Here is a 15,462-nt window from a genome sequence, read left to right as displayed (position 1 = left end):
CTGGTGGGAGTGTAGTGTCAGGGTAATAGTGACCTCACTAAAGAAACTTCCAAAGTTCCCTGTTTTTTTCCACATTAGGTAAACCTGGGACATTTAGCTGTTTTTCTTATTTTTAATTGTTTGGAGTATTTCATAATTCCAGGCTTAAAGTTTTGAATGTGGAAATTTTTTTTTGTTGTTTTTATTGGTTAGTTGGTTTGACTTTTTAAGAAGTGATTTAACTTATTTAGTAGATACATGAGTTTTCCTTAAAATTTATGTTATTTTTGTGAGTTTGGTACACTAGCTTTTATAACCTGGTGAATTTTGACCTCTATCATCTAATTTTGTCCTAATTATTTTACAAAATTCTGTAAAGGATCTTGTTAAGGCTTATGCACTTTGTAAAGAAAACGTCTTGTGATTTTTGATACTGGTTATTTGTGTTTCTTCTCTTGTTCTTTTCCTGAATCAGTTTTGCTAGTGGCTTATTAGCTTTGTTAATATTATAATTTTTAAACTTTTAGCCTAATTTGTTTATTCTTTTCCTCTTTCGTTTTGCTTATTTTTGTTGTTGCCTTGACTCTGAATTTTTAATTTTTTTTTTTTTTTTTTAATTCTTGACATGGAAGCTGAGATGATGGATTTTTCTGTGTTTCTTCCATTCTAGTGCATTCATCTGAGGCTCTACATAATTTCCCTCTAAGCACAGAATTAGCCGGCATCTCCTGTCCTTCCTAGTGTATTTCTGAACCCTGGACCTGCGAGCCACGTGTGTGCCAGTGTCCCCGGCCATGTCTCTTCCCCTTGCTGCCCGGCCATCTCCATTGTTCTCCGTCAACATCAGCACTGGCCTTCGTCTGACTAGACTCGAGCTTCCTTGTTTTCACCCCACCCTCACTCTCAGACAAGGCTGAGCTCCTGCTCCTGGTCACCCCTCCTTCTCTCCTCTCCCTTCCCCTATCATGTCTTCACTCTTTGTTCTGCTTCCACGCCAATACACGGACACACACCCCTTTCCTGTCAGTCTTCACCCAGCTCCCCTCCATCACCATTTTAGGCACTTTCCATAGCCCCTGCCATTGCCCTCCCTTAATCTCTCTTTCCACCATCCTCCAGTGAAGCTGGGCTCTTCATCACATTGGTCGCCTTCTTCTCTGTCAGCTTCTAACCATTTCTTCAGCTCTCACCACTGTGGGCCATCTCTGCCACTGTCTGCAGCCCAGCTCTTGGGTGCCAGTTACTGTGGGCCCTTGGGCGGGGCTCAGCCCTTCCTGATATCTCCACCCTGCTCTGGTGGAGTAGTTCCCACTCTTAGCCCCTCTCCTCGCCCTCTCTGCTCTTCTCTCTAGCCACACCAGTCTTCCGGGGCCGGTCTTTCCCCTGGGACCCGAGCCCTCTGGGTACCTGCCAGATGTAGAGGCAGAAAGCTCCTCACCCAGGAGGTGGGCAGTCCCTGCTTTTCTGAGTGAGGGGAGGCCATTTGGTAGGCCTGAGAGCCCTCGTGTTTCTTTTGGGGTTCGCAGCATTAGCAGTGTTTTCTGTGAGAAACACTGTGCCTTGTGGTGTGAGTGGCCAGTCTCTTTTTCCAGCTCATCTTCTGTCTTTTTCACTTCGATAATGGTGCAGCGTTTGTCTTATGGCTGTTTTTTGTTTGTTTGTTTGCTTTGTTTTTAAAGTAGTCATATTTATTAATGAGTTTTTTTCTGCATGGCCCCTCATTTTATGGCATACGTAGAAAGGCCTCTTCTATTCTGATAATATAATATTTTCTATTCTTAGATTATGTCTATAACTGTTTTTTAAATGGCCATTGATCCAGCTGAAGTGTGTGCGTGAGAGAGAGAGAGGGAAGGGGACAGAGGGAGGAAGAGCCCACAGACCTCTAACCTCCGGGGCACCTGGCACAGGGTCGGCTGTTGCTCCCCAGCTCCTGACCCGGCCTCTCCATTGAAGGCCTGCGCAGGGACCTGGCTCTTCTTCTCTGGAGGGAGGGTTGGCTCAGAAAAGACCAGGCCAGGAGGCGATGGTGCCATCTTCTTCCCCTACCCTCCAGCCCCTCTGTTGGCCTCAGGCCCTAGACATTGGCCTTTTATACCCCCATGTGCTCCATGGCTCTAGGCAGGTCACAACAGAGTCCCCAAAATGTCACCCCTAATGACTCCATGCCTGGAGGACCCCTCAATATTCCTCTCCTGAGTTGCTGTGCAGAAAGACCTGTCCCATGACTCTCCCTCCCTCCCGGAGCCCCTGCTTCCTTCTCCCCCACCTCAGGGCCTTTGGTTTAACAGATTGAACAATTGACTGGGGGAACATAGACCTGTTCATGAGAAAACCTGAACTACATAAGGGGCAGCCTCCAGTCTACTCTCAGGAACTTGGGGGAGGGGAGCAAATAAGAGCCCATGATCATTCCTTCTGCTCTCTCTCAAAACTGTAGCTTCCTTTCCTGGCTGAAGCCCTGCCCTGGGTTTCCACAGTGACTGTGAAAATGCCTCAGACCTAGGGATACACCGGCTCCTTTTACTGTAATAGCTTCTCCCGTCTGATAGCTGGTCACCTAGAATCCACAGAGGGAGACCCAGGGATCTGGCTCCGCGTGCGCACTGACAGGAGCTCGGTTTCCTCAGGACCCACCAGAGAAATGTCACCGAGGGAGGAAATCAGATGCAGTAAAAGCAAGAAAAAGTGGGGAGAGGCTTCTCGTGCATGAACTGCTGGAGGTGATGGCAGGGGGGACAAGAGGTTGTCAGTCTTCAGAGGACAGCGGAGGAAGGCTTTGATGTGGAAAACTGTTGATTTTTAGTTAGTTCTTTGTGTAGTGTCAGAGAGCGTCCTGTGTTGCGTGTGTTTGCTTATTTGTTTGGTCTTGCATTTGGCCCTCCAGCGTTCCAGCACCGCTTATGCAGATTCATTTCAGGGCCCTGTGCCACTCCATAGATCGGTGTGTCTGTTTTTATGCCAATACCGCACTGTTTTGGTTACTGTAACTTTGTAATGTAGTCTGAATCCAGAGAGTATCATGCCTCCAGCATTGTTCTTTCTCAAGATCGCTTTGGCTATTCAAGGCCCTTTGTAATTCCATAGAAATGTCAGGATTATTCGTTCCATTTCTGTGAAAATGCCATTAAATATTGACAGGATTGCATTGAATCTGTGGATTCCTTTGGGTAGAATGGACATTTTAACTATTAATTCTAATCCACGAGTACAGGACCTCTCTCCATTTATTTGTGTCTTCTCTATTTTCTCTTAGCTATGCCTTACAGGTTTATTGCACAGGTCTTTCACCTCCTTGGTTAAATTTATTCCTAATTACTTTGTTCTTTTTGATACACCTGTAAATGGATTGTTTTCTTAATTTTTCCTTCTGATGGTTCATTATTAGTGTATAGAATCACAACTGATTTTTATATGTTGATTTTGTATCCTGCAAATTTATTGAATTTATTCATTTTGATGGTATTTTGGCAGAGTGATGTGAAACATTGGAATTTGAAAATCCCACTGTATCTACTGCCTCCCAGGTCATTCACAACATCCAGGACATAGTGGCTACTAATATCATCTTCCCGCAGTGCTTTTTAAATAACTTTTGCATTGCTACAAGGACCGTTAGCTTCACTACTTTGGGTGAATTGGATCTGAATAGGGCTAGACCTCTATAGCAAAATTTGATGTCTTCTCTGCTTTTCCTGGCATGGTATTGACATGGTTGTTTTAAGTAGATTTACTTTCTAATCATTTCAAATGCCCAGAAAACGTTTTTTAAAAATAGATTTTATTTTTCAATTACAGTTGATATATAATATTATACTAGTTTCAGGTGCATAAGATAGTGATTAAACATTTATAAAACTTATGAAGTGATCACCTTGATAAATCTATTACCCACCTGTCATAGTTATTACAATATTATTGACTATGTTCCATATCATATACTTTATATCCCCATGATTATTCTACCAATTTGTACTCCGAATCCCTTCTTTCTTTTCACCCAGCCCCCATCCCATCTGGCAACCATCAAAGTGTTCTCTGTACCTGTGAGTTTCTTTATTGTTGTTTACTTTGTTTTTCATATTTCACATACAAGTGAATCATATGGTATTTGTCTTTCTTTGTCTGATTCATTTCTCTTAGCATAATACCCTCCAAGTCCATCCATGTTGTTGCAGGTGGCAAGATTTCATTCTTTTTCTATGGCTGAGTTATATTCCATTGTATATTTGTACCACTTCTTAGTTATCCATTCATTTATTGATGGACACTTAGGTTGATTCCATATCTTGACTATTGAAAATAATGCTGCAATGAACATATGGGTTCATATATCTTTTCAAATTAGTGTTTTGGGTTGCTTTGGATAAATACTCAGAAGTGAAATTGCTGGGTTCTTCTTTATCTCTTGTTATAGCCTTTGTTTAAAAGTCTACTTTGCCTGATATAAGTATTGCTACCCCTAGTTTTTTTGTTATTTCCATTAGCATGAAATATTTTTTCCATCCCTTTACCTTCAGTCTGTGTGTCTTTTGATCAAAGTGAGTCTCTTGTAGGCAGCATATATAAGGACCTTTTTTCTTTATACGTTCAGCCACTCTATGTCTTTTGACTGGAGCATTTATCCATTTATTTTTAAAGTAATTGTTGGTAGATATGCAGTTATTGCCATTTTATTATTTATATTTATGTTTTTTCTCTTCCTTCTCCTCCTCCCCTGTCTTCTTCAAGAATTCCCTTTAACATTTCTTGTAATACTGGTTTGGTGATGATGAATTCTTTTAGCATATTTTTTGTCAGTGAAACTCTTTAACTGTTCTTCAGTTATAAATGACAGCTTTTCTGGCTAGAGTATCTTTGTTGTATGTCCTTGGTTTTCATCACTGTAAATATTTCATGTCAATCCTTTCTAGCCTGAAAAGTTGCTGTTGAGAAATCAGCTGAAAGTCTTATGGGAGCTCCCTATAGGTAACTGATTGCTTTTCCCTTGTTGCTTTTAAGATTCTCACCTTGTCTTTAACCTTTGCCATTTCAGTTATATGTCTTGATGTGGGTTTCTTTGGTTTCATTTTGTTTGGGATTCTGCACTTCCTGGATTTGTGAGTCTTTTCCCTTCACCAGGTTAAGGAAATTTTCTGTCATTATTTCTTCCAATGGTTTCTCAAATTCCTTGCTCTCTCTCTTCTCCATACTCATGGATAGGGAGAATTAACATACTACCCAAAATGATCTACAGAATTCCTATGAAAATATCAATGGTATTTTTCACAGAACTAGAACAAATAATCCTAAAGTTTATACGGAACCACAAAAGACCCTGAATAGCCTCAGCAATTTTGAGAAATAAGAACAAATTTGGAGGTGTCATGATACCTGACATTAAACTATAGTACAAGGCTATAGTCATCAAAACAGCATAAAAACAGACACATAGATCAATGTAGCAGAATAGAGAGCCCAGAAGTAAACATACACCTCTACTGGTCAATTAATATATGACAAAAAAAAGCAGGAACATACAATGGGGTAAAGACTGTCTATTCAATGAATGGTGTTAGAAAAATTGCACAAATGCATACAAAATAAATAAAACTAGACCACCTTCTTACACCATATGTAAGAAAAAACTCAAAATGGATTAAAGGTAAGATTTAAAATCATAAAACTCCTAGAAGGAATTATTGGCAGTTAAATCTCTGACGTCTTTGTTAGCAATATCTCTGATATATCTCTTTGGGCAAGGGAAACAAAAGAAAAAATTAAAAAATGGGACATCAAACTAAAAAGTTTTACACAGCAAAGAATGCCATCAACAAAATGAAAAGGCAACTCACTGAATGGGATCGTTTAATAGAGGTTAATATCCAAAATTTATAAAGAACTCTTATGTCCACACCAAAAAAAGAATCCAATTAAAAAATGGGTAAAGCACTTGACCAGACACTTCTCCCAAGAAAACATACAGATGTCAATAAATATATGAAAAGATATTAAAAATCACAAATCACCAGAGAAATGCAAATTAAAACCACTATGCAATGTCACCTTGCCCCTGTCAGAATGGCTATCTATCAATAAATCAACAAACAACAAGTGCTGGCGAGGATGTGGAGAAAAGAGGACCCTAGTGCACCATTGGTGGGAATGCAGACTGGCGCAGCCACTGTGGAAAACAGTATGAAGGGTTCTCAAAAAATTTAAAATGGAACTTCGATATGGCCCAGCAATTCCACTTCTGGGTATATAGCCAAAGAAACCCAGAACACTAATTTGAAAGATTATTTGTGTTATAATACAATAGCCAAGCTATAGAAGCAACCCAGGTGCTCATCCATAGACAAGTGGATAAAAAGAAGCACCACATACATACAGTGGAATATTACTCAACCATAAAAAATGAAATTTCCTCATTTGCAAAAGCATAAATGTACCTAAAGAGTATTATGCTAAGTGAAATAAGTCTGACATAGACAAACGCTATATTATCTCACTTATGTGTGAAATCTAAAGAACAAAACAAATGAACAAAATCGAAACAGACTCAGTTGCAGAGAATAGACTGATGGATGCTAGAGGTGAGGGGTGTTGGGGGCTGAGTGAAAAGGCTGAAGGGAGTAAGTAGTACAAGTTGATAGTTACAAAATAGACATAGGCATATAAAGTACAGCATAAGGAATATAGTCAATAATATTGTGATAGCTATGTATGGTGCTGGGGGCGGGGGGTACAGCAGTCCCTCTCTATATTGCGGTTCACTTATTGAGGCCTCACTGTATCGCGGGATTTTTAAAAATATTATATTTATTTATTGTGGATTTTCCCCCATATCCCAAGATTTTGCGGTACTGTATATGTATGTTGTTAAAGTTACATAGGTTTAAGAGTGTAGAATATATTTAAGAACTTAAGTAGTGTTTATAAAAGTGTGGAAAAGGTTAATAAGGGAGTGGGAAGGTTAATAAGGGACTGGAAACGGTTTATAAGTGTGTGGGAAGTGTTTGTACCCGCGATAAGTGAAGGAATACTGTACTTGAAATATCTAGGGGACCACTTTGTAAAATATATGATTATCTAATAACTATTCTGTACACCTAAAACCAATGCAAATTAATATTGAATGTAAAAAACATTGTCATATGGGAAAATTTTCTTGTTACATGTGAAAATTTAGATTCTTTGATAAACTCATTTTTTTAAAAGTCAATTTGCATAACCCAAATACAATGAAAGGCAATGAAAGAATCCATACGTAACCCATTCTTAAAATTTAAATTTTATTGTTATATATGCTTTATAAAACTTACCATGCTATCCAGAAAGAAGGAAAAAAGAAAGAAAGAAAGAAAGAAAGGAAGGAAGGAAGGAAGGAAGGAAGGAAGAAAGAAAGAAGAAAGAAAAAGAAAGGAAGGAAGGAAGGAAGGAAGGAAGGAAGGAAGGAAGGAAGAAAAAGGAAAAAAAGAGAAGTAGACCCCTTATCTATAGAAACAAACGCAGGAGCTGGCCTGTTTACAAATTGGCCAACTGACAAGCCCTATAAAACATGTAGGGACAATAATAATTGTTGGACAAGAAATATGCCCCACTGGTAACTGTTCTATCATAAACTTCTCAATTCACCAAATCTAGGTTTTCAATATCTCACAAGCATTTAATAAACTTTATTGGTCTAGTGTTGTTCTTTTCACAAGTGTGACTAATCTCAATTTATAATATTAAAGTTATCTTTAAAAAAAATAAAGAAACATAATTTAAAAGAGTAGGTACCTGATTTTCTTGGAGCTGACATTATTAAAGTGATTGACATTTACCTTGCCATTCACTCATTTTTATTCCATAAATTATATATAATTATACATAACATAATGTATAATTAAATATATTTCATACGTATTGTGCACCTAAAATGTACCATGCACTGGGCCAGACTCTAGACATGAAACAAGACCTCTGCCCTCAGGATCCCATAGTCTGGGAAGAAGAGGAAAACGGACAGACAGACATATCCGGCCTAACAGAGGAGTGTTCTAAGGAAAGCAAGCACAGGCCCGGCTGAGCGTAGAGAGAGAGCTGGGTCTCAGGAGACACAGTCAAGACTTCACGGAAGAGGTGGCCCCAGTCCTGCCTAGATGACTCAGTTCGCAGCTATAGGTTGATCCGAAGAGAGCTGCTTTTCACTCACTCACACCAGGCAGAGAGTGGGCTGATACAAAGTGTTGAGCTCCGCCCTCTCCCATGTGATACCACCACCAGAGTTCCAGATCTCTGGTTTCTAGTTCCGGTATAAACAAGGTGTTTACATTTCCTGCCACTAGATGGCAGTGTGGGCCAAAAGTGTGGGCCACAGCTGCCTTATGGCAAAGTCAGCCCTAGTTCGGGTTTGGGGTGCGGAGGGGCAGGGCCTGGAGGAGCAGGGGCCCGGAGAGTGGCAACACGAATTTTAAGATTTTAAATTTTACTTTAACTCATCAAATTACAGCTGACATATATGTTCATATGCCCAAAAGGATTAAAATATCAAGCAAATATTAGGTTATGCTGTCCATAGTAGATTAGAAATTACTACCCAATGTTTTCTAAAAAAAATGATAAAACTGGAATTTTGCCATGTGAATTATCTTTTGTTATGTGTGTCCCTACCTCCTGGCCAAGTACCAGATGTGAGCATTGATGATGTTACACTTAATTTTTTTCATGATCCCCAGTTGGCACCATCTTCTTTTATTTTTACCTCTTCCCCCAGCTTCTCTGTTAAGTGGGTGGTGATTGGAAAGAAGCAATAGTCTAGAATGTTTACAGTATGTCAGAATCATAATGTAGGTTTGACCTTTCCCCATAATTTACAGAGTTGGAAGTTTTATCTCCAAGGTGACTTGGCTCCCTTTCTCAATAATTTCCTTTCGATGGGATTAAAATTCTCATTTCTTATTAACCAAGCTAATACTATCTCTCTCTCTCTCTCTCTCTCTCTCTCTCTCTCTCTCTTTTTATTTTTATGACTTTAGGGAAACTATACTCTGAAGAATACCGTCTTTTGTAAGGCAAAGATTCAATAAACATGTATTAACATTTGCTAGGTGCAAAGCACTTCCATGAAGGTACAAAGTCAAAATTGTGATCTGAGCCCTGTAGACACTGACAGTCAAGTGCATAAGTGGAAGATATTACACAACCAAATGCCTTAATAGAGGAATGACCTTTTATGAAAGAGAGTACAAATGAAAGAACAACAAATGAACTTCTGTTCTATCAACTCCTCATGAGTTGGGGAGATGTTATAGAAGGAAAATAGTGGAGGCAAAGGAATGAGACAGGCACTGGGGCAGAGCAGAGAGGTAGCAGGCTTGCAAGTCAGGAGAATGCAAAGATCCCCTCTCTTTCCCACACATTCCTATAAGGAAGGTTTTCTGAGGGATTCTTAGGAGTCTTATGGGCTCAGAGCATCTGCAGAAGGCCCTGGGAACATGGAGGGTGGACAGTGGGCCAGCGCCTAGTGCCGTCAGCTGAGAGGGGTTGAACTGGCTGGGCAGGTGGAGTGGAATCCCTCAGTGGCACTGCATGGGCATTTCCCGACAATGGAGATGACAAACATGCCAGCTGGGCACCTGAAAACCACCAAATCAGCCTCATGATCCTAATCTTCTGTGAGAGTTAGGCAGTTGATAATATCTAAAGCTTTAAAAAGGAATGAGGGGAGGGGAGAAGAAAAGATCATAAAATCGTGTTATTAAGAAATGTGGGAAACAGTAGGAGAAACAAAGCTGAAGGAGTTGAACGTGGACACGCTCTCCCTCTCAGGAGCACGCCGGTGCCTTTCCCTTGCCCGGCGCCCTACTTTTGCCTCTCTCTCCTAAGCTCCAGTGGCCCTTCTGCCTCTGCAACTTGTTTCTTGAGCCTACACAGCCCAGCTGGCTCACTTCTACTACCTCTGTAACTTTCTAAATAAACTTTCTCTAACAATCTGAAACAAAGTTGAAAGTGGTTGCTGTCGTCTCATTACTTCACCTTTTATGTAAGCTTTCATCTGTGGTTTTAAACTCTAGGACTAGTCCCAGACTCAAACTTCAGTGTGCTCCAGCACACGAGGGAAGCTGACTGAACAGCCGGGCCCACTCTCGGAGCTTCTGACTCCTCAGGTCTGTGATGCGTCCAGACATCTGAATGTTTAACCTGATACAGGAACTAGGAGGACCATTTTTGGGGGGTTTCTGCTCTAGATTTCAAGCAGAGGTAGAGCGTGGGAGGAAGCCCACCCAGAGTTCTGTTTCAGCTCCATTGATTCCTGGCAGTGGGATTTGAAGCCAATCACTTCACTTTTACTGTTTCCTCCTGTTACCAAGGGATCACATTAGATCAGAGCTTCTTGAACTCTTCGGGAGGCGAAAGTTGGGAATCTAATGCAAGCCTTTGCACATAATTTCAGGGTGTTCCTAGACCCTTCAGGGTCCCATAAATTCTTAGTTAAAATCTCTTGGAATGAATGCTCTCAAGAATGTGTCCCTTTCATCTGTGGCTTTAAAGACTGATCTGAGTTCTGGATGTTGTGTGCAGGCTGGCTGGGGAGAGAGGGCAGGACTTGATCTAGACAGCAGCTTTAGAATCCCAGCCCACGGGTGGTCTCCCTACATCCATTGAATGGGCCCCTCATACTTCTTTTTATGGGATCGTGCAGGCCTGGCAGAGAGGCAGCATGGGGGCCTCTGTGCTCCTTCCAGGAGGTGGCATTGGGTTTTTTGTGCAGGACTGAGAGACAGGTAGCATGGGACCTTGTGCAGCCTGGTGAGGGGGCAGCGTGAGGTCACGTGAGGGCTCGGCAGAGAGGCAGGAAGTGGCCCTGGCTCAGCCTGGCAGAGGCGGCATGGAGCCCTGTGCAGCCCTGGCAGAAAGCAGCGCGGGGTTTTCTGTAGGCCTGGCACAGATGCGGAACAGGGTCCTGTGCAGTGAGGCAGAAAGCCGGCATGCAGTTCTGCGCATGCCTGGCAGAAAGGAAGTTGTAGGGGCCTCTTCTTTCAGGCTGAGAGGAACCATTGGGCCTCACGCAGTCAGGCAGAGAGGTGACACAGCGACCTGTGCAAGCCAGGCAGGGAGGCACCGTGGGGCCCGTGCGGGCCCGGGGAAGGTGCGGCCTAGGAGTCAGGCCTAACTTCTGGGTGAGGACTCCAAGTGCTATTCCTTGTTTCTTGCTATATATAGGGTAAGTGGTTTTTCTAGACTTGGCAGCCCTGAAGTGGGTGCGCTGCTTGGTTTGATGTAGTAGCATTCACGGATCCCAGTCTATAGGCCCTTTGCTGTCTCCCTTTAAAGCCTCATATAGAGGTTTAGCAATTAGCCCAAAACCAGGTATCCACGGGTGGCAGAAGCTGGCTATTCTTAAAAATCCTCAAAGCTGTCATTTACTTTTGTGGGACTCCAAGAGCCAGTACGGCCTGTTTTCTTTGGGGTGACAAGGTCCAGGATCCTGGGGTAAGTAAGTACCCTCAGTATTGGACCTGCTGGGAGGTCTTTTTGGAAGAGACTTTATATCCTCTATCTGCCAGAAAATGTAACACCAGAATTGAATTTTTATCTGAGTCTTCTTTGTTAGTACTAGAAATTAATAATTCATCAATATATTGTAGGAGAGTCCTGTTAGTTAATTGGAGTTCTTTTCATTCCTGGCTAAAGCATTTCCAAACCAATGGGGGCTGTCCCTGAAGCCCTGATGGAGCACAGCCCGCGTGTGTTGGCAAGTGTCCCTAGTTTGGGGGTAGCCTGCTCAGAGGCGAACAAGTGCTGGGGTCAGGACGAAGGGGCGCGCGGAAGGCGGTGTCCTTTAAGTCTAATGCAGTACAGTATTTGGCTTCTCCTGGGGTTTGAGTTGATATAGTGGAGGGGTTTGAACTACAGGATGTACCAGAATTATAGCCTTGTTTACTGCCCTTATGTTTTGTACAAAATGGTACGCTCTTTTTGGCTTTTGTACTGGGAGGACAGGGGTATTGTGTGGGGACTGGCAAGGCCTGAGAAGCTGTGCTTTAAGTATCTTTCAGTGAGAGGTTTGATCCCTTCTGTGGTCTTGAGTTTTGGAGGGCATTGTCTTTGTTAGGGTAGGATTAAACCAAGGGGTCTTAGAGATATCTTGACAGGGGGCAGGGGTACATTGGTTGCCCTGCCCAGTATTCTAGTTTCCCATACCTTGAGACTGACTTGGACAAGGACAGATCCTAGAGTATTGTTAATTTCTGTCTTCACAGTGAGAAGTTAGATTGGCTATCGAGTATAACAATGAGAATTTATTACTTTCTATGGCTAATGCTCCTGGGGTTACGGTAGTTCCTAGACGAGATATCCTTCCCTACTAAGGAAATGGGACACCCCAGAACTATAAGAAAGGGATGACTGAAAGTGATATTTCTGAGGCTGCAGCTGAGGGGGTGAGTGAAATGGTAGCATTGAGGATGCTCATTTACTCCAATGATCAAACAGGTTTTGGAAAAAAGAGGCCCTGGTGAGTGAGAGCAGATATGCAGCCCACATATCTAATAAAAACGTAATGGGTTTACTTGCCATGTCCAGGGTCACCCGAGGCTTCTTGGTATGTTGGTCAGATGGTTGGTGGGGTTGGTAGGCGGCCTCAAGCACCATCAATTCTCAGGTGTTTTACCTATCATTGCCTTGAGGTACTAAGGTTCCTTTGGAGCCTAGAACACTCACTTTCCCAATGGCCTTTCCTTCGCAGAGGGGACATGGTTCTGTAGGTAGTTGACCCCAGGTCAGGTATGGGCACTCCTTTTTTCTTTTAAGATTTTACTTATTTATTTTTAGAGCGAGGGGAGGGGAAAGAGAAAGAGAGGGAGAAAGACATCGATGTGTGAGAGAAACGTCAAATGGTTGTCTCTTGCACGCCCCCATCCAGAGAGCTGGCCCACAACCCAGGCATGTGCCTGCCCTGACCTGGAATCGAACCAGCGACCTTTCAGTTTGTGGGATGGCGGCCAACCCACTGAGCCACACCAGTCAAGGTGGCACTCCTCCTTTACGTGTCCTCCTCGCCCACAGGAATAGCGTTGCCCCTTTGATGTCCATTGTAGTTTGGGAACTGGGTGACCCTGAGGCGGCATAGGACTTCAGCTGTGGCGAACAAGTGAGCCTCTTGGTTCCATCAGGCGGCTGGTTGCTCTTCCTCCGCCCTGTCTTAGTTGTTAATATCACGAAAGCTGTCTCTACTAGTTGTTCTGGGGGTGGGGGGCAGGGCCTGGGGTCCCAAGGCTAGTTTTTGTAACTTCTCTTGGTATCTGGAGCTGCCTACTGGACAACATGCATCCCCCGAAGTGCTCAGCCCTTGGTAGACTTGGGGTTGATGTTTGTGTACTTTAGACTAAGAAATTAATTCATTAACTAATTGGTTCCCCACTGTCAATTGCACATGGAGGTTCTGTGGGGAAATAACAATTGGTTTTGAAAAATTAAAGGGAGCTCCGAGGCCTTTTTATTTATCATTAAAATTACCACTCCACCACCTACCTATGTGCCTTGTGCCTTTCCTTTTAATGTTTTTGTTGTTGTTTGTTTGTTTCCATTTCCCTTACTGAGTTTAGGATAATCCCTTCTCCAATGTCCCTTCTCCCTGTTACATGTCCCTTTCTTTTATACCCCTGTCTCACCTTTTTTTTTTTACTTCAATTCTTTCTCTTTTTGCTTATTCCCTCTTCACAAACTTTCTGAAACTTTCATAAACTTTCTGCAACTTTTTGCAACTTACACCAACCTTATATGCAACTTTCCTAGTCCCTTTTAGTTGGCCGTTTAAAATTCACTTAAAAATAATTATATAGAGCAACATATTTTCAATTTTTGCAGTTCTTTTCTGACTTAAAATTCTTAATTTTTAGTGGCAATTAAAAGAAAGTAATTAGCATTCTTTAGATTGGCAAATCCATGAATACATTTTATAACTTCTAGAAACAGGTTTTTTCTTTTTTCTTTTTTTTTTTTTTCCTGAGTTGACACTTCAGGATTTTTTCTTCTAGTACTTTTCGGAAGGACTTTCCAAGGACTCCAGAGGAGGTGGGAATGAAAATACAGGACTCTCTCCGGCAGTGCTGCCTGCAAAGCCATAGACCTTGAACTTGTACTTAACTGGAATTGCTCTGTGGGTTTCTTCTAATTCCCAGGGCTGGGGGCAGCTGCCTTCATACAAGTCAGTAAGATGAATCCAACACCAAATTGTCACATCTGGGTGGTCTTCGGTGTGGGAAAGAGCCTCGGCTGTTAGTTAACTAACAGGCTGTGAATAAACCATTTGGGCAAAACATACTACCTCCAAATGTGGCACTTGGCTTTCCCATGGAAGTGTCCTTGCCTCCTCTCTGAAGACTTCCTCATTTCCCCACACCCTTGCCTAAGAACTTTTATTGATAGCTGCTGGGGCTTTCCCTTTCTAGGTACCTATCCAGATAGAAGTTTTTTTAATGGTTCCCACTTTTGGAGGAAGGGGAGGACTGATGGAAGGAGTTGTGTTCCTGGTGCACAGCATTCATTCTGCAGCACCCCCTCGAGATTCCCTAGATTTGGTTGCCCCCTTTTTCTGGTTCACACCTTTCAAGCTCCGTGTCTCCCTTGGCGGCCTTGTGTCAGCCTGAAGTCAGAGATTTCTGGCCAAAGGCAGTTTGCAATACATACTTTTCTTGCAGCCCAGCTGCTGGGGGTGAAGACCAAGCTGTGAAGGCCCTGCTCTGTTGGTGTTCTTGCCTGGCTTGAAGAATTGTCTTCTACTAGAAACAGGTTTTTTCATTGGCAGACACACTTACATTTTTAAGAGGCATAACAGAGATAACATGAAACTTTTTTTTTGTAAACGCAGGCAAAACAAACGTGTATCTTATGTTAATAACTTTTTTAAAAGACATTAAGTTAAACTACCCATTTGGACTCTTGGTGATTATTGCCTTGCTTGTGTTGCTCAAAAGTGAGCTGTTTAATTATCTAGTGTCCTGACAACTTTTAAGGAGGCTGGAGAAGTGAGGGGGAGGTGTCTGGCTTGGGCAACTTCAGCCACTTGAGTTTATAAAAGTAGCAGTCTATTTCCTCCACATTGAGGTGGGGCGCTTGCCCCTGCTGCTCCCAAAGCCTGCACGGGGTTTGGGGGTTGCATTAGTCCTCCTAATGTTCCTAGGACCACTGCAGCTCCTAGGCCCCAGGAGTAGGATTTAGGGTGTTTAAAATACTTACTTTTTAAATTTTCCTTCAATGACCTCAGCCTTGTTTACATTCTAATTACTCAGAAGGAACACTCTTTGAGACTCTCGGGAAAAGTTTCAAAGGCCATGAATGAGCTGTGAAAACAAAGAAAGCCTCAGCCCCAATTCAAGGAATTACGTATGTGGTATCCCAAAGAGTTGTTTAGACGGGAAAAAGACAAACCTGGCAAGAATGAAGTTGTTAAAAATGGTCTAATAAATGCTTTCGATAGAGGACCGGAAGTTATAGTATGAGTAGAGGAACGCA

Source organism: Furipterus horrens, unplaced genomic scaffold, assembly GCF_987537825.1.
Source record: "Furipterus horrens unplaced genomic scaffold, mFurHor1.1.pri manual_scaffold_24, whole genome shotgun sequence".
Taxonomy (NCBI): Eukaryota; Metazoa; Chordata; class Mammalia; order Chiroptera; family Furipteridae; genus Furipterus; species Furipterus horrens.
The sequence above is the reverse complement of the archived record's forward strand: the minus strand, read 5'-3'. Positions refer to the sequence as shown.